The sequence below is a fragment of the Pristiophorus japonicus genome, chromosome 10 (genome assembly GCF_044704955.1).
Source record: "Pristiophorus japonicus isolate sPriJap1 chromosome 10, sPriJap1.hap1, whole genome shotgun sequence".
Classification (NCBI taxonomy): domain Eukaryota; kingdom Metazoa; phylum Chordata; class Chondrichthyes; family Pristiophoridae; genus Pristiophorus; species Pristiophorus japonicus.
The window spans coordinates 59,395,392-59,422,248 of record NC_091986.1 but is presented as its reverse complement, the minus strand read 5'-3'; the positions used below and the strand labels follow the sequence as shown (position 1 = coordinate 59,422,248).

Here is a 26,857-nt window from a genome sequence, read left to right as displayed (position 1 = left end):
ATGGCAGCGAGGAAGATTGAGAAGGGGATTGGAGCGATGACGCAGCCCTGTTTGACCCGGTCCAAACGTGAATTGTTCTTTAATGGATCCGTTGGTAAGGATCACGGCCTTCATGTCGCTGTGAAGCAGGCGAAGGATGTTGACAAACTTTTGGGGGCATCTAAATGGAGTAGGACGCTCCATAGACCCTCACGGTTGACAGTGTATGTCTGTCCCACCTGTGACAGGGTCTGTGGCTCTCGTATTGGACTTTTCAGCCATCAGGGAACCCACTTTGGGAGTGGAAGCAAGTCTTCCTCGATTCCAAGGGACTGCCTATGATGATGATGATTATCCACTATTGGGATTTTTTTTAGTGTCTTACATGGAAACATAGAAACCATAGAAATTTATAGCGCAGAAGGTGACCATTTCGGCCCATCATGTCTGCGCCGGCCGACAAAGAGCCGCACGGCCCACGGTCAGCAGCCCTGAAGGTTACATAGAAACCAATGAACAATGAACAATGGTGGAAAGGTAAACCAGTCTGCCCCACACAACTGTGACACCCCTTACACTGAAATATTCTAAACTTCACCCCAACCGGAGCCATGTGATCTCCTGGGAAAGGCAAAAACTTCTACCGTGAAGACTGATACAAAATATTTGTTCAAAATCTCTACCATTTCCCTGTTCTCCATTATTAATTCCACAGTTTTAACCTCTAAGGGACCAAGATTTACTTTAGTCACTCTTTTTAATTTTATGTACCTGTAGAAACTCTCACTATCTGTTTTTATATTTTGTTCTTGTATGCTTTTATAATCTATCGTCCCTCTCTATTATTTCTTTAGTGGTTCTTTGCTGGCTTTAAAAAGTTTCCCAATCCTCTGGCCTCCTACTAGTCTTGGCCCCTTTGTATGCCCTTGTTTTCAATTTGATACCATCCCTTATTTCCTTTGTTAGCCACGGATGGTAATCTCTTCACTTACAGCCTTTCCTTCTCATTGGAATATATTTTGTTGAGAGTTATGAAATATCTCCTTAAATGTCTGCACACTGCTCATCAACTGTCCCACACTTTAATCTATTTTCCTAGTCCACTTTAGCCAACTCTGCCTTCATATTTTTGTAGTCGCCTTTGTTTAAGCTTAGGACACTGGTTTGAGATCGAACTTTCTCACCCTTCAACTGAATTTGAAATTCAACCATGTTACGGTCACTCATTCCGAGAGGATCCTTTACAAGGAGATAATATATTAATCCTGTCTCATTACACAGTACCAGATCTAAGATAGCCTGCTCCCTGGTTGGTTCCGCAACGTACTGTTCAAGGAAACTATCCCGGATACACTCTATGAACTCTTCCTCAAGGCTACCTTTGCCAAGTTGTTTTGTCCAATCAATATGAAGGTTAAAATCGCCCATGGTTATTGCCTTTCCTTTTTTACAATCCTCCGTTATTTCTTGATTTATAGTCCATTCGACAGTGTAGCTAATTTTAGGGGGCCTATAGACTACGCCCACCTGCAACTTTTTCTCCTTATTATTCCGTATCTCTACCCAAACTGATTCAACATCTTGATCTTCTGACCCAATATTGTTTCTCACTAACGCACTGATCTCATCCTTTATTAACAGTGCTACTCCACCTCCTTTTCCTTTCTGTTTGTCCTTCCGAATTGTCGTAGCAAGTAACACCACAGAAGGAGACCATTTGGCAATGTCACGCCACTCCCTCATAGTCAACCTGTACAGATATAGCCCATCCATTCTTTTCACTCATTCCATCACCCACTCAACATTATATTCTTTCCATCCTTGCAGAAGAGAACCCATAACAGGGAGAGGCAGAGAAGCAGAGGTGGCTCTCCAGTTTTAACTCAATTGACTCCAGTAGAGGAGGGGGCCTGGAGATTTCAGGAGTTACAGAGCTGCTGGTGGTGGGAGATGGAGAGATGGGATAAAAATTGATAAGGAGGAGGTACTAGAAAGGCTAGCTGTACTTAAAGTAGATAAATCATCAGGACTGGATGGGATGCATCCTACGATGTTGAGGGAAGTAAAGTTAGAAATTGTGGAGGTATTCGCCATAATCTTTCAATCCTCCTGGGTTATGAGGCTGGTGCAGAGGACCGGAGAATTGCAAATGCTTGGACACTTATTCAAAAAAGGGTGTAAGGTAAACCCAGCCACTACAGGCTAGTGAGTTTCACCTCAGTAGTGGGGAAGGTTTTAGAAGCAAAGGGGTCAATTTTTCCCAAGCCTGTTTTCTGGCGTATTGCCAGAGTTACACCCATTTTTCTAGGCCAGAAATGCACCGTAAATAATTTGACAAAGTTTCCCTGATGTATAATTCAAATATGGCGCCGCGCAGTGTGTCCAGTCACCTCGGGGGGTGGAGCCTGTTGTCTGCACCGAAAAACCATGCTGCACCCTCTGCGCATGCACGGGAAAAAAAAGTTACGCTGCTGATGTCGTGGCAATAGACGGCACATGCACAGTATAGCTCCAAGTTGGCAATCGGCCATTTTTAAAGAGCCATTTGTGTGTGTGAGAACGTTGAGTGCTGTGTGAGAGCATTAGAAAAATCGCAGCTGCAGCAGTACAAGATGCAACATGGTGCAAGGACCAAGAATTTCTTACAGGATGAAGTGGAGGCACTAGTTACTGTGATTGAGAACAGATGGCAGGAGCTGGACACCAGCAGAGGTCACATAAAAGTTCCACCCAAAGAAATGAAGAAACGCTGGAACCAAGTTGCAGAAGATTACTGTGCAATGGTGACCACCACGAGATCTGGAGGCCAGTGTAAAAGGAAGTGGCAGGACCTTGGTCAAGTAATTAGTGTAAGCAATATTTTCATTTATTCAATGCAATTGCAATTGTAAATGTATGTCCCACCCAGCAGAAAGACACCCTCTTTAAAAAGTTAGGTTTTCATCTTTGCAAATGAAGGTGGCGCATAATAAAAGGGAAAGAACTCGAACAGGGGGAGGACCGGCAAATTTGCACCCACTGACACCCTTGGAAGAGAGGGTCGCTGCTTTGATGGGTCCTGCCTGGAGAAAAGCAATCACCACTGCACAAGCTGGACCCACACTCGAGGGAGAGGGTAAGTTCTGCAAATTCAATGTGGCCCTTCAAATCAGCCTGCTGCCTGGCCTGCGATGTGCATTTACAATTTACAATTGCAATTGCATTGAATAAATGAAAATATTGCTTACACTAATTATTTAACCAAGGTCCTGCCACTTCTTTTTACATTGGCCTCCAGATCTCGTGGTGGTCACCATTGCGCAGTAATCTTCTGCAACTTGGTTCCAACGTTTCTTCATGGCACCCACCCTGCCCGCTCCTCTGCTGCTAACCACTTTGTGTTCTGTTATATTTTGCAGAACTTGAAGCCAACCCTGACGATGCAGAAGATTCAGACGGGGATGAGCCTGAAGAGGAGAACATCTTCCAATCCAACCCTCCAGACCAAGAACATTGGTGTGAGGGGGAGGGGGAGGGGATGGAGCTGGATGAAATGCCAACTGTTGTACTGACTTTGGAGGAGGTGCTGTTCATTGATGTAACAGCCCAACTAGTTGTTTGAATGCTGGTGGGACATTCCATGGTTTCACACCTTCCGAGGTTGCAAGTCCCAGTGGTGGGGTGCAGCGAGGCACACGCAGGGCCCCGCCCACTGTCCCAGACTGTGGGTCCCAGTGCTGGGGTGCAGCAAGGCATACCCGTGGGGAGGATGAGAAGGAGAGCTCGACCACACTCTCCTGAGGTGCAGGATCAAACAGATGTGGTTCAGATGATATCATTGAGTGTGAAGAGCATTGACCTTACCCAATCACTCCTGGACACCTTCAGTGGGGTGAGTGATGAGGTAGCAGGACTGTTGGGAGAAGTAACAGCAATGACATGAAAAATGGGAATGCTGTCTGGGACCACCAGTGAGGGAATAGTGACCATGAGGGAGGGAATGTCAGAGGTAGTGTAAACCACGTCACTGACCATGAGGGAGGGAATGTTGCAGGTAATTAAGACAGTTTTGATCAACATGAGGGAGGGAATGTTGTAGGTCCTTGAGACACTGTCAGGGTGCATGAGGGACGGCATGTTGGAGTTAGCTGCTGCAATAAGGGAACCCGCCCAGACTCCGCGTCCATTGACAGAATCAACCATCACTCCCACTCCAATCACCAAGCCAACCTCTAAAGAGCCCAAAGCCGGGCCCTCCAACTTGCCACCTGCCGCTGATGCCACCCCCGCCACATCCCCAGAGCTGCGCAGTACCCGAGATCTTAGAAAGAATAAGCTTGGTACCAAGCCCAGACACACTGCACCACCGCCTGCGGGTATGGGTGGTGGAGTGTACAAGACCTCTTAGCATAAGGTGGAGGAGAGATGTGTGGGTACAGCCAAACTTTGCTGCTGTTATTGTTGTTGTTGTTGTTATTGTTATTATTATTGTTGTTACTGTTATAACTGTTCTCAAATTAAACGTTTTTTATAAGTTATGTAAATTTAAAAGTTTGTAAGTGACTTAAAGTTTTTAAGTGATCTTAAAATAAAGTTTGATACAAGAATAATTTTATTAAAGTTAAGTACAAAAGAACTGTTTGTTAAACTATTGAATAAAATAAAACTGAATCATGTTCCAGTAACACAACACAACATTACAGAACAGCTCCAAACAGTAAACATGTCCATGTGGAATAGTTGTCGCTGAGTCCTTAGGCATCAGTAAAGCATTCACCGGTGAGCTGCTGGCACAAGGCTCGAGCAATCATTAAAGGAGCACGATGGCCCGCCCTCCTCCGCCGTTGTGCTCTAGCCTCAGGCACTTGCATGGCTTCCTCATCCTTGGCGTCCTCCTCCTCCTGCTTGTCATCTGCATCTTCCACATCATTATCATCAGCCGCAGGTGGGTCTTCCACTACCAGTTGCTGCTGCCTTATGATGGGTAAGTTATGCAGCATGCAGCACACAACAGCGAACTGACCGACAATCTCAGGAGAGTACAGCAAGTAGCCTCCGGAATGATCCAGGCATCGGAAACGCTGTTTCAATATGCCAATGGTCCTCTCAATGATGCTGCATGTCGCAATGTGCGACATATTGTATTGACGGTCAGCTTCTATCTGGGTTACGCATAGGGGCGTCATGAACTTGGTGGCGAGGCCTTTGTCTCCCAGGAGTCAGCTCTGTCCTTCTGGCTTCTGCTGGTGAAATGTGGCAGATATAACGCTGTCACATAGGATGAATGCAACATAGGCGCTCCCAAGGTATCTTGCATCGACTGACATGATATGATGCATGTCATCACACATGAGCTGTACATTAATGGAGTGGAAGCCTTTTCTGTTCCTGTACATCTCAGAATCCTCCAAAGGTGCTCGCAAGGTGATGTGGGTACAATCAATGCAGCCCTGTACCATTGGGAAGCCAGCAATCCTGGAGAAGCCCACAGCCCTGTCATGGATTGCTTGGGCGGTCATGGGGAACTTTATGAAATCATTCCTATGTGCATACACTGCACCTGGCGAATGGAGACATGTGTTGCACGTTGAGAGATGACACACACATCCCCAGTTGTAGCTTGAAACGAGCTGGAGGCATAGAATGAAAGTGCAATTGTAACCTTCACTTCAACTGACAAAGCAGTCCTCCTGATGCTTCTAGGTTGCAGGTCTGCTTTCACCAACTCACAGATCTCACTTATAACTCCTTTACGGAAATGCAGCTTTCTAAAACAGTCTGCATCACTCAGCTGGAGGTACGAATGCCTGTCACAATATACCCGAGGTGGGTAAGGCCTCCTGCCCAGCATCCTATGGGCTCTGATGTTCCTGATGCAATTGTCTCCTACGTAGCACCATGATGCAGAAGCTCGCACAAGATATCGCATTGTCAGTCTTGCCCCCATACTTTGAAAGAAGCTCAAAATGGCAGGAAAGCAGGCAGGACAGGTTCACAGTTCGCTCTCTCCCCAAGGTCTGTATGGATGGACCACAGCTCCGCACTGGTCCGATGGTTTTGTGACTTCTCCTCTCCCCTCCCCCCCTTAACTAATTGCAGTCTTGTGATTCTCCCCTTCTCTCTCCCCCAACACCTGCCCCCCCTACCCTGTTGTATATGTATATACCATGTACACTCAATGTACAGTTACATAAGACCACTGAATGTATCTTTACACTGTGTACACTATGCCTGTACCACCAGAGGGTGCAATTAGTGGAGACCTAGGGGTCACCTGCACACTGCAGGTAATCAAGTATAAAAGGGAGCTCACCTTACTGTACCCTCATTCAGGAGCTGCAATAAATGGATTAAGGTCACAACAGTTCAAGTGCAATACCTTACCGCGTGGAGTCATTACTAGAGTGCTTACAGAAACAATAACTGGCAATGAGAATATGAATTTCCACGCGAAAAATGGCTAACCTTGGCAACTTTCAACAATTCGCTGATGGGGAAGATTGGGATGCCTTTGTCGAAAGGCTCGAACACTACTTCATCGCGAATGACCTGGCTGGAGACACACCGACCTGCTAGCCCCAGAGAAGATGACAACCAAAATGTTCGCGGAGCTTGTAACGAGTATCCTCACAGCCAGACACCGGTTCTACACACACCAGTGGCCCGAATGCCAAGAAATCGCAAAATATGCTGCAGACCTCAGACGATTAGCTGCACTGTGTGATTTTGGCGACCACCTCACCAAAGCACTGAAGGACATCTTTGTTATTGGAATCGGCCACAAGTGCCTCCTCCACAGGCTGCTCTCTGCGAACACCATGGTCACCCTGCAGAAGGCAATCAACGTCAGCCAGGTGTTCATGACCTCGGCCTGCGATTCCAGAAGGATGATGCCTCATCCCCAGGACTCTAACTCGGCAAGTTCCGTGGACCGACTGGCGCCCTTTAGAGGCAAGGCTACTACCCCGAGTCCCGCAACCCTGAGTTCGCCGCATGGGGCCAAAAGGCCAGTTCCATGCTGGTGCTGTGGAGGAAATCACAGGCCCACCAGTGCCGATACAGAGACTATACTTGCAAAGGCTGTAACACTAAAGGCCACCTCCAGCGAATGTGTAAAAGAAATGTTACTCACCGAGTCGCTGAAGAGTTGGCCGATCACCCGGGCTCCAGCACTCATGAAAACAGAGAGTCCAGGAGGCAGCTCAGTCCCAGGAAGAGGTATATGGAGTATTTACCTGCTCCACCAAGAGTTCTCCGTTGAAAATGGAAGTCAAAATCAACGGTGTTCCAGTCTCAATGGAGGTCGACACAGAGGCGAGCCAATCGCTGATGAACCTTCGAGAAACTCTTGGACAATCCCGCCTAACGACCTAAAATGCTCCCGATCCAGGTGAAGCTGCTCACTTACACAAACGTCACCATCCCAGTCGTTGGCAGCGTGGATGTCCAGGTGTCCTACGGCGACACGATGCACAAGCTACCTTTGTGGATTGTTGCTGGTGATGGTCCAATGCTGCTAGGAAGAAGATGGATGAAACAAATCCAAATCTGTTGGAGCTGGGAAAGCCTCCAGGCCCCGGCAATTGACGTCCTATGCGGGCCCAAATTTGGATCCATCACAGCACCTGAAGATCCTACCGTCCAACTCGACTGCACGGCAATGACACAGACTGCACAACCGAACGGCAAGATGATCCAATCCAAACGACCAGATGTCACCTTCCAGGCTCCAGTGGCAGGACTCGGAAGGAAGAAGATCGACGCAGAAGGTAAATTCCCGACTTCAGTGGCAGAACCTGGGGAGAAAAGGATTACAGCAGCCTACCTCGTGGAGAGAGAAAAGATGGCGCCCGCACCATGAGGTGAAGAACCTGAAATCAATATGGCCGCGACCAGACCACGAGGGGCAGCATTGAAGGAGCAACACGTGATGCCGAGCAGCGAACCGGATTGGGGTAAAGATTGCAAGGCCCTCTTAAAGGAGACCGGCAACACAGAACAATTAAAGGGACAGTTCCACTCTTTGTACAGCAATGCCAGTGATACTAACGTAAGAGATGTAATTAACAAATGCAAGTATCTAAATGTACCTTTGAACAGCAATGCCGGTAGGATACGTGGAAAAGATGTAATTGACGAATACAAGTATCTAAATGTAATATTGTACAGCAATATCGATAGTATACATGGAAAAGATGTAATTGACGAATACAAGTATCTAAATATAATATTGTATAGCGATGCCGGTAGTATACAGGGAAAAGATGTAATTGACAAATGTGAATTTGTAAAGACAACTAACAATGTCAAGTTGGGCGATTGCGGTTGGAGCCAATGTATTATGAATGTAAATGATGGAATAATGTGTGGTGCTGGGTTCTACATGTACGCCAACAAAATCAAGGGCAACCTCCCGTGGGAAGCACCCAGGTCCAGCAGGCTACCCGATCATGTAGCCTGCACCTCCGGGAGCAACGTGATGCCCCGGGGAGCATGGACACACACAGTGGGAGCATACCCACTGCAGGGCCAGCGATCAGCGGACGGCACAGTCACCACTACTGGCACCCTGCCCCAGATCTGCCCTACCTCTCTGGCCAGCATGGCCAGCACCGGGAGCAAGAGGCCAGCACCCTCCAGCCCTCCCGACGGGACCTGGGATGACCAGGCCCCCACTACAGCTGAAGGGCAGCAGGGAAACCCTGTAGCCCTCAAAGGAGGACAGGGAAGCCACACACTCCTGTGGCTCTGCCCACCACTCGGCAATGGCAAAGGCCCTGAGACTCAGCCAGTGGAGCGATCCAAGCCCACCCAGCTGGCAGGGGGCGCAGTGCCGCCATCAGACAACCTGGACACAGTCCGGTTACTCTGGAACTAACATCCTCACCCACCTGCACCTACACCCCAGGGGCAAGACTGTAATACCAGGTATGTACCTTACCTGTCGTACGTACTCGTTCCACTTCTGCAAAACCCAAAGAGTGATATAACCAATCCATTTTTTTTCATTCTCTGTACATGTATGTAAATGCAGATGTCGAGCCACACACATGGTCTATGTATGGGGGGAAATGGATGTATGTAGCCATGGACACACATGGATCACACCCAGAACCCACTCAAACCCCACTGCAACCTCCAACCGTCCACTGCTGACCATTTCCCAATGTCGTGGCAATAAGGACTTGGGGTCCACAGGAAGAGATCCATTCCCAAGCACAGACAAAGTAAAAGGGCTCTGGGCACTCAAGTCGAGGGCCAGAGCACACCGTGCAAAGGCCAGTGGCACAAGACTTAGGGGGGAGTGATGTGTATGTATATACCCTGTACACTCAATGTACAGTTACATAAGACCACTGAATGTATCTTCACACTGTATACACTATGCCTGTATACCAACAGAGGGTGCAACTGGTGGAGACCTAGGGGTCACCTGCACAATGCAGGAGAGCAAGTATAAAAGGGAGCTCACCATACTGTACCCTCATTCAGGAGCTGCAATGAATGGGCTAAGGTCACAACAGTTCAAGTACAATACCTTACCTTGTTGAGTCATTACTAGCGTGCTTACAGACACAATACCCCCCAGTCATTGCAGTCTTCAGAATCCTTCTGATCGGCACCTCACTCCCCGAGCTCGAAGCCTTCTGATCGGCACCTCGCTTTCTCTCTCTCTCTTCCCCTCCCTGCCACCCCCTCCCCCCCCCACCGCCCACCAGCCACGGCTTGTTTTTGAGATGAGCCCCGAGCCCCCTGTGACTGGGCGTGGGGCCGATTCTGCCAGCCAAACCTACGACCCTCCAGCCCTGCTTCAAGACATTCAGTGGTGGCATGTATGAGTAAAAAAATGAGAAAACTTCTAAAATACACCAAATTTGCATTTACTACGTTGACAGGTAAAAAAAAGTTGAACTTTATTATTGATTTTGACAGTGTTCTTGACTCCCTCCAAAATCTTCGATTAAAAATAATGGCGTCTGTCAGCGGCGATTTATCAATGTGTGCTGGTTTTCTTAAGTGCCCAGAAGGTTTTTCGGGAGTGGTCAGATTTGACGACCTAGGAGGAAAAAGTGTTGGCCAAACTGCAAAAAATTGAAAAAACCGGTGCAAACATGACAAAAAAAAACTGTCCTAGAAAAATCGTAATTAAGTCAGTTACGCTGACGCAGATCGCAGGGGGAAACTTGGGGAAAAAAATACGCCAAAAAAACAAAGCACGTCAAAATAAACGGCGCATATGACCGGGGAAAATTGAGCCCAATAATCTAGAACAAAATTAACAGTCACTTGGACAAGTATGGATTAATTAAGGAAAGCCAAAATGGATTTGTTAAAGGCAAATCATGTTTAACTAACTTGGTTGAGTTTTTTGATGAAGTAACAGAGAGGGTTGATGAGAGCAAGCGGTTGATGTGGTGTGCATGGATTTCCAAAATGCATTTGATAAAATGCCACATAATAGGCTTACCAGCAACATTGAAGCCCATGGAATAAATGGACAATGGCAGTATGAATACAAAATTGTCTCAGTGATAGGAAACAGAGTAGTGGTGAACATTTGTTTTTCGAACTGGAGGAAGGTATACTGGTGTTCCTCAGGGGTCGGTACTAGGACCACTACTTTTCTTGATATATTTTAATGACTTAGACCTGGGTGTATGGTGCACAATTTCAACATTTTCAAATGACAAAAAACTTGGAAGTATAGTGAACAGTGAGGAGGATAATGATAGACTGCAAGAAGACATAGATAGGCTGGTGGAATAGCCAGACACATGGCAGATTAAATTTAATGCAAAAAAGTGCAAAGTGATACATTGTGTTTGGAAGAATGAAAAGAGGCAATATAAACATAGAAACATAGAAACATAGAAAATAGGTGCAGGAGTAGGCCATTTGGCCCTTCGAGCCTGCACCGCCATTCAATAAGATCATGGCTGATCATTCCCTCAGTACCTCTTTCCTGCTTTCTCTCCATACCCCTTGATCCCCTTAGCTGTAAGGGCCATATCTAACTTCCTCTTGAATATATCCAATGAACTGGCATCAACAACTCTCTGCGGCAGGGAATTCCACAGGTTAACAACTCTCTGAGTGAAGAAGTTTCTCCTCATCTTAGTCCTAAATGGCCTACCCCTTATCCTAAGACTATGTCCCCTGGTTCTGGACTTCTCCAACATCGGAAACATTCTTTCCGCATCTAACCTGTCCAGTTCCATCAGAATCTTATAGTTTCTATGAGATCCCCTCTCATCCTTCTAAACTCCAGTGAATAAAGGCCCAGTTGATCCAGTCTCTCCTCATATGACAGTCCAGCCATCCCTGGAATCAGTCTGGTGAACATTCGCTGCACTCCCTCAATAGCAAGAACGTCCTTCCTCAGATTAGGAGACCAAAACTGTACATAATATTCCAGGTGAGTCCTCACTAAGGCCCTGTACAACTGCAGTAAGACCTCCCTGCTCCTATACTCAAATTCCCTAGCTATGAAGGCCAACATATCATTTCCTAAATGGTACAATTCTAAAGGGGGTGCACGAACAGAGAGACTTGGAGGTATATATGCACAAATCATTGAAGATGGCAGGACAGGTTGAGAAAGCGGTTAAAAATCATACTGGAGCCTGGGCCTCATAAATAGAGTCATAGAGTACAAAAACAAGGAGGTTATGATGACCCTTTATAAAACACTTGTTCCACCTCAACTGGACTATTGTGTTCAATTCTAGGCACCACACTTTAGGGACGATGTGAAGGCCTTCGAGAGGGTGAAGAAAAGATTTACAAGAAATATTCCAGGCTGACCTATGAGAATATCCACAAGTTGGCATTCCTTCAGATGATTGGAATATGGAAGCACTGAGGGGAAGTCTAAAATCGTAGAAGTGCTTCTCTTCTTAAGCAATCCCTTGGAGTCGAGGATGACTTGCTTCCACATTAAAAATGAGTTCTCAGGTGGCTGAAGAGTCCAACGCGGGACCCACATTCTCTGTCACAGGTGGGACAGACGGTGGTTGAAGGAACAGGTGGGTGGGGTGCCTGGGTTGCCGCACGCTCCTTCCGCTGTCTATGCTTGGCTTCAGCTTGCTCTCGGCGATGAGACTCAAGGTGTTCAGCGTCTTCTCGGATGCTCTTCCTCCACATTGGGCGGTCTTGGGCCAGGGATTCCCAGGTGTCGGTGGGGATGTTTCACTTTTTCAAGGAGGCTTTGAGGGTGTCCTTGAAGCGTTTCCTCTGCCCACCTGGGACTTGCTTGCCGTGATGAAGCTCTGAGTAGGGCGCTTGCTTTGTGAGTCTCATGTCAGGCATTTGGGCGATGTGGCCCATTCAACGGAGCTGACCGAGCGTGGTCAATGCTTCAATGCTGGGGATGTTGGCCTGAGCAAGAACATTGACGTTGATGCATCTATCCTGCCAATGGATTTGCAGGATCTTGTGGAGGCAGCACTGGTGGTACTTCTCCAGTGCTTTGAGGTGTCTGCTCTACATGAGTCCATGTCTCTGAGCCATATAGGAGGGTGGGTATCATTACTGCCCTGTAGACCATAAGCTTGGTGCCAAGTTTGAGGTCCTCGTCTTCGAACACTCTCTTCCTCAGGTCACCGAAGACTGCACTGGCACACTGAAGGCGGTGTTGGACCTTGTCGTTGATGTCTGCCCTTGTTGACAGTAAGCTTCCGAGATATGGAAAATGGTCCACAAGGCCTCGCTGTGGATTTTGATAACCGGGGGCAGTGCTATGTGGCGGGGGCAGGTTAGTAGAAGACCTTTTTCTTATGGATGTTTAGTGTAAGGCTCATGCTCTCGTACGCCTCGGTGATGTTGATGATGGCTTCGAGTTTGCCTCCGAGTGTACGCAGACGCAAGCATCGTCTGCTTATTGTAGTTCAATAACAGAGGATCGGATTACCTTGGATCTGGCCTGGAGGCAGCGGCGACTGAATAGATTCCCATTTGTTCTATAATTTAGCTCCGCTCCAGCTTAGAGCTTAAGCAGCTGGCTTCAGTGAGGAACATCTCCAAGAGTGGTTATACCTTTGCCACCTTTTTGGTAGACGAACCACGTAATCACCTCTATGTGGGAGCAAGTAATGCTATCTTTGTCCTCAACTTAACGTGTGTGGAGCAGGATCAATTTATGATAGAGTGGAATGTAATGGAAAATGAACGTAGTTCCTCTATCCGAAAAGACAAGATGAAGACTAAATGCTACAGCTACATTTGAATTTTGGAAGCCTAGAATGAGATGCACCTATTTGCCTTCGAGACTTATGCTTATGACCCTCAATCTGCATATATTAAGGTCTTCAGTTCTATCGACACAATAGAGAGCAGAGTGCAAGGAATGGAAAAGGGGTGAGGGAAGTGTCCATTTGAACCGATGCAACCATTTGCAGCAATCCTGGCAGAAAGAGTGCTGAACGCAGTGACGGGGATCGATTTTCAGGGCAAGGATCCGGGTGTGGTCAAGAGCATGGGACTGCAAGAAAAGATCCGCACAGAGAATTCTGCCAAATGGCTGAGCGAGCCTGAGTTTGTGGGATCGACATTTGTTAGAGAAAATAAAGGCAGCGGTGACAATGACAAGCTCTACTTCTTCTTCAGTGAGACAGCCCATGAGTTCGAGTACTACAAAGCAGTGCGAGTTCTCAGAGTGGCCATGTTTGCAAGGGAGACATCGGTGGCCAGAAGACACTCCAGAAAAAATGGACCTTCTTCCTCAAAGCCCGTTTGGTGTGCCCTGACAAGGGCAATGAGATGTATTTTGATAAGATTCATGATGTCTATACCCAACGCGGATGATACAGTTTCCATTGTTTTCTACGGAGTCTTTTCCACGAGATGGGACAAACAAGATATTTCTGCAGTGTGCACTTACAGAATAGCAGACGTGCAGAAAGCTTTCGATGGGTGATTTATGGAGTATAAAAGGGAGGCCAATAAATGCGACGTGTTTCAAGGTGAAATCCCAGATCCATGACCTGGCACATGCATTATTAGCCAGTTGAAGAAGAGGGAGCAGAACACATCCTTGGATCTGCCGGATAATGTGCTGATGTTTGTTCGAGACCATCTTATAATGGCTGATTTTATCAGCCCCATTGATGGGAAGCCACTCCTCATTATGATGGATACCCTGTGTTCCAAGATCACTTTCCAGAGAGTGAATGCCAGCCAATGGGACGGGATACGAGGTTTTCGACCTGGGTACAGAAACTGGACATTTGCACAAAGCGGTCAGAAACTGCTCCAAAATTCACGTGTCGGAGGACTATGTAGTCTTCAAGCCAGCTGAGAAAGTTCTGAACATTGCAGTTCAGCAGGGATCTGTCTACATTGGTTCAACTAGCAAGGTGGTCCAGCTTCTAGCAATAAACTGCAGCAGATATTCCCGCTGCGATGCTTGCTTTCTGGCACGGGATCCGTCGTGCAGCTGGGATATGCGGCAATTGGAGTGTGCTCATTTCGGAAGCCAACCTGCACAGGGGTTGCTGCAAGATGTGGAATATGACTATCAGAAAATTAACACCCTGTGTAACATTGATAAAGACCCTTTCCTGGTGCAAAAGGTGGTACCAGTGGTGAGGGGGACCATAATTTTCCTTTTGTGCGAACCTAGTTCCGCCTGGTCTTTCTGCTATTGGAGAACACCCAATGAAAACATGTGCAACAATGATGAAGCCGGAGGGATTGGCATGGTGGCCACACAGTACAGCCTGGGCAATTACAAGAGTGTGTGCATTGAGGAAGAAGTGCAGATTCCTGAAGCTTTGGACAGCCTGTTCGCATGCCAGACATGATAGGCACAAAGCAAGCGCTCTACTCGGAACTCCTTCATGGCAAACGAGCCAAAGGTGGGCAGAGGAAACATTACAGCGACACCCTGAAAGCCTCCTTGAAAAAGTGCAACATCCCCACTGACACCTGGCCAAAGAATGCCCTAAGTGGAGGAAGTGCATCCGGGAGGGCGCTGAGCTCTTCGAGTCTCATCGCCAAGAGCATGCAGAAATCAAACGCAGGCAGCGGAAAGAGCGTGTGGCAAACCTGTCCCACCCACCCTTTCCCTCAACGACTGTCTGTCCCACCTGTGGCAGGGACTGTGGTTCTCGAATTGGACTGTTCAGCCACCTAAGGACTCATTTTTAAGAGTGGAAGCAAGTCTTCTTCAATTCTGAGGGACTGCCTATGATGATTGTCATGTATTTATATACTGTTTGTAGCCAGCAGATGGTGTCATTGTTGGAGACCACTGAGCAGCACGCACATGTGGCTGCTCTGCTATAAAAGACCAGCCATTTTGTGAGTCAGGCACTTTGGGCCGTAATAAAGCAGAGCCAAAGTTGTACCTTGTTCATCTAAACAGTAATCAGTTTGTACCTTTAGTGCATACATAACATTTGGCGATGAGAATGCAAGAACCTTTGTTTGCAAAATGAGCACGATGGGATTTTTAGAGTGATTTGTGGAGGGAAAAGATTGGGCAGACTTTGTGAGCCGTTTGAACCAGTATTTCGTGGCCAACAACATGAAGGGAGTCGATGATGCAGGTCGACGCTGGGCCGTGTTCCTCACTATGTGCGATTCAAAGATCTACGGTCTGATAAAGAATCTACTCATGCCTAGTGATCCAACAGAGAAAACGTACCAGGAGTTATGTACATTGGTACGGGAGCACCTCAAGCCAGATGACAGCATCATCATCTCGAGATACAGGTTTTATACACATGTTCGATCGCCAAAGCGCGGCGGAATTCGTTGCCGACCTGAGACGTCGAGCGGGAATGTGCAATTTCGGGACGGTGTTGGCAGACATGCAGTGGGACTTCTTTGTTATCGGTATCAACCAGGAGGTGATCCTGCGCAAACTTCTGGCAGTGGAGGAGTTGGATTTAAAAAGGGCCATCCAGATCACTCAATCATGTATGACGACAGACAGGAGTTTAAAGCAAATATCAGTGAAGAATCGAACCACGGCAAGTACTGTAAATGCGATTGATCTGCCATTTGGCAGAGCGGCACATGGCAGAGCCTATCCGGCCGCGTTCGCAAACGATTCGGCGTTTGGCAGAGCGGCACATGGCAGGGCCTATCCAGCTCCTTTCGCGAAACCTGTTACTGCCCAAAGTCCGGCAGTAGTGCCGACTTAACCAATATAGTTGCAAAGGCTGCCTGAGAGTGGGGCATCTCCAGCGCAAATGAGCAAGTTAGCTGCGACACACCACGTGGAGGATAAGAGTCAGACTAGCACGGATCCAGATACATAATCCGAGATTCCAGAGGAGGAAGTGTATGGACTGTACTCTTTCATAACCAAGAGTAAACCAATTTTGATTAATGTGAAGTTTAACGGGATACCGGTATCGATGGAACTGGACACAGGGGCAAATCAATCGATCATGAATGAGAGGGCATTTAATAAGCTGTGGGATATTGTGAGGCCTCGTCTGAGCCTTGTTAACACCAAGCTGCGCATGTACACCAAAGAACTGATAAAGGTGATTGGCAATGCACAACTTAATGTGTCGTATAATGGTGTGGTTCACGAGTTACTGCTGTGGATTGTTCCAGGCAATGGCCCAGTGCTGCTTGGCAGGAGCTGGTTGGAGAAAATCAGATGCGACTGGAACGAGATAAAGGCGTTGCCGTCGGAGGAAGATACATGTGCCCAAGTATTGAGCAAGTTCCCCTCGCTGTTCGAACCAGGTATTGATAAGTTCACGGGAACCAAGGTGCAGATCCAGGTGAACTCAGATGCAAGACCCATCTATCATAAAGCTCGGGCAGTGCAGTATATGATGAGGGAGAAGGTCAAAATTGAACTGGACAGACTCCAGCGTGAAGGGATCATATTAATGAATAGGCCAGCGCCATTGTTCCTGTGCTGAAAAGTGATGGCACAATCAGAATCTGTGGAGACTACAAGGCTACAATCAACAGGGTTTCGAAACAGGATCAGTACCCGTTACCAAAGGCTGATGACTTGATTGCGACGCTAGCCGGAGGGAAGTCGTTCACAAAACTGGACTTGACATCGGCCTATATGACGCAGGGGTTGGTCGAGACATCAAAGAGACTTATGTGCATTAACACGCACAAAGGACTGTTTATTTACCACAGGTGCCCGTTTGGAATTCGCTCGGCTGCAGCAATATTCCAGAGGAATATGGAAAGTCCACTGAAGTCCATTCCCAGAACTGTTATGTTCCAAGATGACATCCTGATCACCGGTCATGACTCTAAGGAACATCTGAACAACCTGGAAGAGGTTCTACTGCGTTGGGACAGAGTGGGACTCAGACTTAACCGGAGGTCGAATTCCTCGGGAGGAAAATTGCCGCTGATGGCATCAGACCTACTGATGTGAAAACCAAAGCCATCAAGAATGCTCCCAAGCCGTGATGGAGCTGCATTCGTTCCTGGGTCTACTCAACTACTTTGGTAACTTTCTACCGAAATTGAGCACCTTACTTGAACCACTGCACATGCTATTGAGAAAAGGCAACAACTGAGTGTGGGGCACATTGCAAGACAGAGCTTTCGAGAAACCCACCAATCTGCTTTGCTCAAACAAGCTACTGGTAAATTATGACCCATGTAAATGTTTCGTTTTGGCCTGTGACGCAACGTCATATGGAATTGGTTGCGTGTTACAACGAGCCAATGAGTCGGGGAAACTTCAACCTGTCGCGTATGTATCCAAAAGTTTGTCTCAAGCAGAAAGAGCCTACAGTATGGTCGAAAAAGAAGCTTTAGCGAGTGTGTATGGTGTTAAAAAGATGCATTAATACCTGTTCGATCTGAGGTTTGAATTAGAGACCGATCACAAGCTGCTCATTTCGTTGATTTCCGAGAGCAAAGTTATCAATACCAGCACTTCATCCCACATCCAAGGGTGGACGCTGACATTATCTGCCTATGATTATGTCATTCACCACAGACCTGGCACAGAGAATTGTGCTGATGCTTTGAGCCAGTTGCTGTTGCCCACACCAAAGGTGGAAACGCCACAACTGGCTGATTTAATTTTAATCATGGATGCTTTTGAGAGTGAAGGTACCCCTGTCACGGCTCAACAAATTAAGACCTGGACCAGCCAGGTCCTGATATTATCGGTGGTAAAGGGTTGCATCCTCAAAGGCGATTGGTCTGCCATACCTAAGCAAATGTGCGAGGAGGCCAAACCATACATTTGTCGCAAGGACGAACTGTCTATTCAAGCAGATTGCATATTGTGGGGCAATCGAGTTGTAATGCCCAAGAAAGGGAGAGAGAAGTTTGTGTGTCAGTTACACATACTCATCTTGGTATAGTGATGATGAAGGCTATTGCCACATCTCACGTATGTGTGATATAGTCACAGAGCACAGCACACACAGCTTTCAACTAATGGCAGACAGCATCTCAGAAGTACCGGAAGCTTCTGGTCAGCTGACTCATTTATTCACCTTTAGTTGCAGTAACACAATACGTCCACATCCACAGTGTGGAGTGACAGACATTACACTTCTCCCTCCTTAATGAAGACGTTATTATAACAAATATCATATATAACTTGCATGTTTATACATAACATAACAAAGGACTTATTTTGCCATATTTACAAATTTAGCTTAAACACTGGTTTTCTGTTTCGAAGAGGATACCTTCGCTCTCGAACAGAACCTTCCAAACATCGTGTCGAATCTAAACTCATTCCAGGCTGATCCTGAGGAAAGTTTTCCTCCAAGGGATTTCTTTGATTTTCATTTGAACTCTCTCTAACTTCAGACTGTTTGTTTCCCTGACTCGGACTCAGACTTAAATTCTGATTTTCTCTTGGATTTGTTTCCAGTACAGTGGATTTAGGATATGCTACTGGTGTATCAAAACTATCTGATGAGTCAGAAATAATTGAATCATTCCCACCTTCAACTCCTTCCATGTCTGTAGGTAAAATATGATCAATGTGATCAAACCTAACCTGTCCATTATCAAACATCTTTACCAAATATGTGCGAGGACTACATATCTGCACCACTCTTCCTAGTAACCACTTTAACCATTTATGGTGATGGTTCTTCACGCTCACCTTCTGATTTACTTTCACACTTCTCTCTTTTACTCTACTTCTATCATGATTCTCTTTCTTTCTTAATTGTGTCTCTTCTATGGACTGTGCCAAAGTTGGTTTTAACAACGAGAATCTGGTTTGTAGCTGTCGTTTGAGAAACAACTCTGCTGGTGTTTTACCAGTAGTTATATGAGGAGTATTATGATACATAATTAGAAAATTGGCCAATTTGTGATCCAATGACAACTGTCATTTCTTTGGATTTGGATTCAACATTTATTTGATGAGGGCACCTTTTACAATTTGTACAGTGCGCTCTGCTGCACCATTCGAAGCAGGGTGGTACAGTGGAACCTTGGTATGTTTCACACCATTTTTGCTCGTGAACTGTGCAAATTCTTCTGAATGAAATTGTGGCCCATTATCCGAAACAATTTCTTCTGAGAGGCCAAATGAAGAAAATAAATTTCGTAAAATGTCTAATGTTTTACTTGTTGTTATTTTCCACTTGGAAACACCTCGACCCACTTGGAATGGCAATCAATTACAATGAACAATTGTTGTCCTTCTAGCTCAGAAAAATCAATATGTAGCCTTAGCCACACCTAGGAGTCCATTTCCATGGCTGTAATGGTGCAGACCACCAAACAGTAGTAGTGAGGTTGGGGCTGGCACCAAACAGGAAATTAAGAATGCGTGCAATAAAGGTACAGCAGTAATCATGGGTGACTTTAATGTACATATAGATTGGGCTAACCAAACTGGTGGAATATGGTGGAGGAGGATTTCCTGGAGTATATAAAGGATGGTTTTCTAAACCAATATGTCGAGGAACCAACTTGAGAGCTGTCCATCCTAGACTGGATGATGTGTAATGAGAAGGGACTAATTGGCAATCTTGTTGTGCGAGACCCCTTGGGGAAGAGTGACCATAATATGGAAGAATTCTTTATTAAGATGGAGAGTTACACAGTTAATTCAGAGACCAGGGTCCTGAACTTAAAAAAAGGTAATTTCAATGATATGAAACGTGAATTGACGAGGATAGACTGGTGAATGATACTTAAAGGGTTGATGGTGGATAAGCAATGGCAAACATTTAAAGATCACATGGATGAACTTCAACAATTGTACATCCCTGTCTGGAGTAAAAAATAAGATGGGGAAGATGGCTCAACCGTGGCTAACAAGGGAAATTAGTGATAATGTTAAATCCAAGGAAGAGGCATATAATTTAGAATTCAGCAGAGGAGGACAAAGGGTTTAAGTAGGAGGGGTAGAATAGAGTATGAGAGTAAGCTTGCAGGGAACATAAAAATTGACTGCAAAAGCTTCTATAGCTATGTGAAGAGAAAAAGATTAGTGAAGACAAATGTAAGTCCCTTGCAGTCAGAATCAGGTAAATTTATAATGGGGAACAAAGAAATGGCAGACCAATTGAACAAATACTTTGGTTCTGTCTTCACTAAGGAAGACACAAATAACATTCCGGAAATACTAATGGACCAAGGATCTAGCGAGAAGGAGGAACTGAAGGAAATCCTTATTAGTCAGGAAATTGTGTTCGGGAAATTGATGGGATTGAACGCCAATAAATCCCCAGGGCCTGATAGTCTGCATCCCAGAGTACTTAAGGAAGTGGCCCTAGAAATAGTGGATGCATTGGTGGTCATTTTCCAGCATTCTATCGACTCTGGATCAGTTCTTATGGATTGGAGGGTAGCTAATGTAACCCCACTTTTTAAAAAAGAAGGAAAAGAAAACAGGGAATTATAGAACGGTTAGCCTGACATCAGTAGTGGGGAAAATGTTGGAATCAATCATTAAAGATGAAATAGCAGCGCATTTGGAAAGCAGTGACATGATCGGTCCAAGTCAGCATGGATTTATGAAAGGGAAATCATGCTTGACAAATCTTCTAGAATTTTTTGAGGATGTAACAGTAGAGTGGACAAGGAATAACCAGTGGGTGTTGTGTATTTGGACTTTCAAAAGGCTTTTGACAAGGTCCCACCCAAGAAATTAGTATGCAAAATTAAAGCACATGGTATTGGGGGTAATGTATTGACGTGGATAGAGAACTGGTTGACAGACAGGAAGCAGAGAGTCAGGATAAACAGGTCCTTTTCAGAATGGCTTGCAGTAACTAGTGGGGTGCCGCAGGGTTCAGTGCTGGAACCCCAGCTATTTACAATATACATCAATGATTTAGATAAAGGAATTGAGTGTAATATCTCCAAGCTTGCAGACGACAATAAGCTGGGTGGCGGTGTGAGCTGTGAGGAGGATGCTAAAAGGCTCCATGCAGGGTGATTTGGACAGGTTAGGCAAGTGGGCAAATACATGGCAGATGCAGTATAATGTGGATAAATGTGAGGTTATCCACTTTGGGGGCAACAACACGAAGGCAGAATATTATCTGAATGGCGACATATTAGGAGAAGGGGAGGTGCAACGAGACCTGGGTGTCATGGTACATCAGTCATTGAAAGTTGGCATGCAGGTACAGCAGGCGGTGAAGAAGGCAAATGACATTTTGGCCTTCATAGCGAGAGGATAGGAGCAGGGAGGTCATGTTGCAGTTGTACAGGGCCTTGATGAGGCCACACCTGGAATATTGTGTTCAGTTTTGGTCTCCTAATCTGAGGAAGGACATTCTTGCTATTGAGGGAGTGCAGCGAAGGTTCACCAGACTGATTCCCGGGATGGCAGAACTGACATCTGAGGAGAGACTGGATCGACTGGGCCTGTATTCACTGGAGTTTAAAAGAATGAGAGGGGATCTCATGGAAACATATAAAATTCTGACGGTATTGGACAGGCTAGAGGCAGGTAGAATGTTCCCGATACTGAGGAAGTCCAGAACCAGGGGTCACAGTCTAAGGATAAGGGGTAATCCATTTAGGACCGAGATGAAGAGAAACTTCTTCACTCAGACAGTTGTTAACCTGTGGAATTCTCTACCGCAGAAAGTTGTTGAGGCCAGTTTGTTAGATATATTCAAGAGGGAGTTAGATATGGCCCTTACAGCTAAAAGGATCAAGGGGTATAGAGAGAAAGCAGGAATGGGGTACTGAGGTGAATGATCAGCCATGATCTTATTTAATGGTGGTGCAGGCTCGAAGGGCCGAATGGCCTACTCCTGCACCTATTTTCTATATTTCTATGTTTCTATGTTTCAATCTAGACATTGCAGCAGCATTACTGTGATCAGCTGATCAGCTGTATTCAATATCATGATGACAAGATCAAAACCCATCAAAACATTCGGGCTGCAGCTAATGTTGGAACTGGGGACTTTGGATGGAGGATTGCTGTCGGGGGCTTATGGTCCATAACGAAGGTAAACTTATGACCATACAAGTATTTGTGGAACTTCTTGACCCCAAAAATTAATGTCAAAGCTTCCCTTTCGATTTGCGCATAGTTATGCTCTCTGGCACTGAGAGTGTGTGCAGCAAAAGCAATTGATCTCTCCTCCCCACTACGTAATACATGAGAGATTACTGCCCCAACTCCATACGGAGAGGCATCACATGCTAGCTTAATCTCCTTAGATATGTCATAGTGAACTAACATGGTGCTCTCTATCAATTTGCTTTTACACTCCTTAAATGCTGTATCGCATTCTTTTGACGACTTCCAATGGACCTGTTTTTTCAAAAATTCATTCAGTGGATATTGGATATAATACTGTAGCCAAATTTGGTAGGAACTTCCCATAATAGTTCAAAAGACCCAAAAATGAACGAAGTTCAGTGACATTCCTGGGAGTGGGTGCATTTCTAATTGCATCCAGTTTTTCCATGGTTGGATGTAAACCATCTTTGGCAACTCTGTACCCTAAATACTCCACTGACTTTTTAAATAACTCACACTTATGAGCAGACACTCGAACTCTGTGCTTCTCTAGCCATTTGAGGACTTCATTCAATATGTTATTAAGAATTTGCCTATTTGGTGCTGAAATTAGTATGTCATCCAAATAACATACTACCCCTTCAATACCTTGCAAAATTTGATTCATCACCCCTTGGAATATGGCAGGGGCAGAAGATACTCCAAACGGTAGCCTATTAAATTGATATTGGCCTAGATGAGTATTTACCGTCAAGCATGATTTGGACTCCTCATCTAGTTCAAGCTGTAAGTAGGTATTCGTAAGATCCAGTTTTGAGAAAATATGACCACCTGTCAGTGTTATGAACAAATCTTCTATATTTCGCAATGTATTGGGGATATTACCCCTAGTACCTGGTTTACGGTTACTTTATAATCACCACACAATCTTACCTTACCATCGGACTTAGGTACAACAACACTAGGTGTAGCCCAATTACATCGATCTATCTTACAAATAATGTTCTCAGTCTCTAGTCTTTTGAGTTCTTGCTCAACCTTCTCCTTGAGTGCATATGGTACAGAACGTGGCTTGCAGTAAACCGATCTAGCGTCTTTCTGTACCCTGACACTCGCCTTGAAGCCTTGGATCGGACTACCCGTTTCACAGAACACCTTCGGATAACTCTTGATAACATCGTCCGTTGATGCAAATCTCGTTTCAACATGGAAAATCTAATTCCAATCCAGCTTCAGTGATCTCAACTAATTTCTTCCTAGTAAGGCAAGCTTGTCTCCTTTCACTACTATTAGAGGCAAGTTCTGAAATTGATCCTTGTATTTCACCGGTACGGTGATACGACCTACCACAGGAATGTTCACTCGTGAGTAGCCTCGCAGCTTCATCTTGGATTTCTCCAATGGGAAATCACGCAATTTGTTGAGGTATAACGACTCCGGTACTACACTCACGGATGCACACGTGTCGATTTCCATTGGCAGCTTGAATCCCGCAACATCTATGTGGATTTTGATACTTTTCGAATTGCTGGACATTAATCTCGTGCTCCTGATGACGTGTAACTCTAACATCTCCTCATCCTGTTGTTCTTCTTCCATGCTATGTAGTCTCTGGGGATTTCTACTCATAGCTTTGAAAACTGGACTCATAGCTTTGAAAGCTGGTTTACCCTTCAGTCGGCATACCTTCGCAAGATGCCCAGTCTTTCTGCAGAAGAAACACTCTGCCTTCACATATGGACAACTTTGAGCAATGTGCTGTCCCAGGCACTGATAGCATGGCTTTGGTTCTGTTAGAATTTCCAGTTTCTGAGACTTTGGGGCCCCACCGCCTTTTACTTTGAACCTGCAGGCGACTCACCTCGGTTGTCTGATGACTGCAATTATTATGAAATTCTCAGGAATATTGGTCGACTATGCCCATCGACCTCACTGTCTGACAAACAATCTCAAAAGTCAAGTCATCCGTCGTCAATAACTTTCTTCTGTTCACATAATTTTTCATCCCATAAACAAAACGGTCCCGCAATGCTCGGTTTTGAAAGTTTCCGAAATGACATTGAATCGATAGCTTTTGTTAATGCTACAATGCATTCACTGATAATTTCATCAGTCTTTTGATTTAATATACCGAAACAATAGCTTTCAGCAATTTCTAACGGTATCGGGTTGTAGTGCCACTCCAGCTTCATTAAAATCTCTTTAAGTGTTGTGTCCTTTGGCTCGTTAGGCACAAGCAGACTTATCAGGGTTTCATAGAACTCAGGACCTGTTTCCGATAAGAAGATAGCTCTCTTCTGTTCCAACACAGTCCAGTTCTGATCTGCATTCTCTGGAACTTTGATTATATTATTTGCAATGAAATACATTTCTAGCCGGTCCACATATGTCTTAAACTTTTCCTGGTCACCTTTATATTCAACTAAATGACCCATTACTGCTATGGGTGCAGACATTTTGACTTTGCAGTTTAAACTAACGTGCTTGCTTTTTACCTCGGATTTTGTAGCTGTTTCCAAAGACAGAGAAGCTTCCAACGTCTCTCTGTCGGCTGGCTGAATCCTTCCTCAACAAAATTTCAGCTTTAAATCATCCGTAAAATCCCATCTCATCGCCAAATGTGATATATTTACAGAGCACAGCAAACACATCTTTCTATAATGGCAGACAGCGTCTCAGAAGTTCCAGAAGCTTCTGATCAGCTGACTCATTTATTCACCTTTATTTGTAGTAACACAATATATCCACATTCAAAGTGTGGAGCTACAGACATTACAGTATGATGGCCAGGAATTGATTCTGAGCTGGAAGTATGCGTGCATCAGTGCAACACCTGCATGCAGCTCTGCAAAGCACCAGTGGAATTGCCACTGAGTCTGTGGTCATGGCCATCCAAACCTTGGTCCAGGATCCATGTAGATTTTGCATGTCCCTTCCTGGGCAAGATATTTTTAGTGGTGGTGGATACTTATTCGAAATGGATAGAATGCATAATATGTCATCCAGTACGTCCACGGCAACCATAGAGAATCTCAACTTCATGTTCGTGACACATGGTCTGCCCAACATAGTGGTGAGTGACAATGGGTCGTGCTTCACCAGTCAGGAGTTTCAGGAGTTTGTAAAATTTAACGGCATAAAACATGTAAGGTCAGCACCGTTCAAGCCTACGTCCAATGAGCAAGCAGAACGTGTAGTACAAATTATTAAGCAAAGCATGAGGAGAGTAACCCAAGGGTCACTGCAGACCATTATCTTGCATACTGCTGAGTTACAGGACAAGAGCCCACACACTCACAGGGGTCTCGCCTGCTGAACGCATGATGAAAAGAGTTCTTCAGACCAAGTTATCTCTTGTACACCTGGATTTAAATAATCATGTTGAATACAGAAGACAGAGTCAACAAGGGTACCATGATCGTGCAACTGTGTTATGTGAGATTTCTGTTAATGATCCTGTATATGTGTTGAATTATGGTCAGGGTCCCAAATGGATCACTGGTATGGTCATGGCCAAGGAGGACAACAGAGTATTTGTTATTAAGCTCAAGAATGGGCAAACTTGCAGGAAACACATGGATCAGACAAAGCTGAGGCACACAGATGAGCCAAAGCAGTTGGACGAAGAAACCATCGTTGACCAACCAACCCACCGGCAGCCTTCAGTGGACTCAAGGGTCATCAATGAACCTGGAATTCCCATCACAGGCTTGTTCAATAAAAATGGACTTGCAATTTCTGACATAGCCACTGCCACCCCCAACAAGTCAGCCATCCAACCACCAGCTACAACAGACTCCGCACATTCACCCAAGGCCAGAATCGAACTGAGACGGTCAATCCGGGAGTGTAAAGCACCAGACCGTCTCATCCTCTGAAAGACTGTGATAAGATCTCAGAGAAGGGCATTATCATGTATGTACATGATGTTTGTAGCCACCAGATGGCATCATTGTTGGAGACCACTGAGCAGCACGCACATGGTGCTGCTCTGGTATAAAAGGCCAGCCATTTTGTGAGTCAGGCACTTTGGGCTGTAATAAAGCAGAGCCAAGGCTGTACCTTGTTCAGCTAAACAGTACTCAGTTTGTATCTTTATTGCATGATGATGATGAGGGGCTTTGGCCGACCCCAGGTCAAGTACAAATTCTGCCATTTATTTCCTGCTGTTTGTCTTCCTGGTCATCGACCTTATTCACGGTACTCTTGTCTACAAGTACGGTCAAGTATAAAAACAAAAAGGCATCAAAGGGCGGCTGTAACGGAGATTTCATGGATGCAGCAGAGGGGATCACGGTTCCCAGTTTGGGCTGCACTGATGAAATCCGGCCCTTAACCATCGGCCAGGGGAGTGGTTCGGGTTTAAATGGAATTGGTGAAAAAGAGGTTTATGAAAACGTGGGAAAGGAAGTGAATGAAGTGAACACGGGCCCTTCAAGAAACCACGCAATTACTATCATATCGTGCCAGGATGAAACCTTGATTTAA

General features: G+C 45.6%; 1 pseudogene; it reads left to right on the top strand.

Moving 5' to 3' along the window:
* Nucleotides 1–26,857, top strand: LOC139274590 (semaphorin-4F-like; annotated as a pseudogene).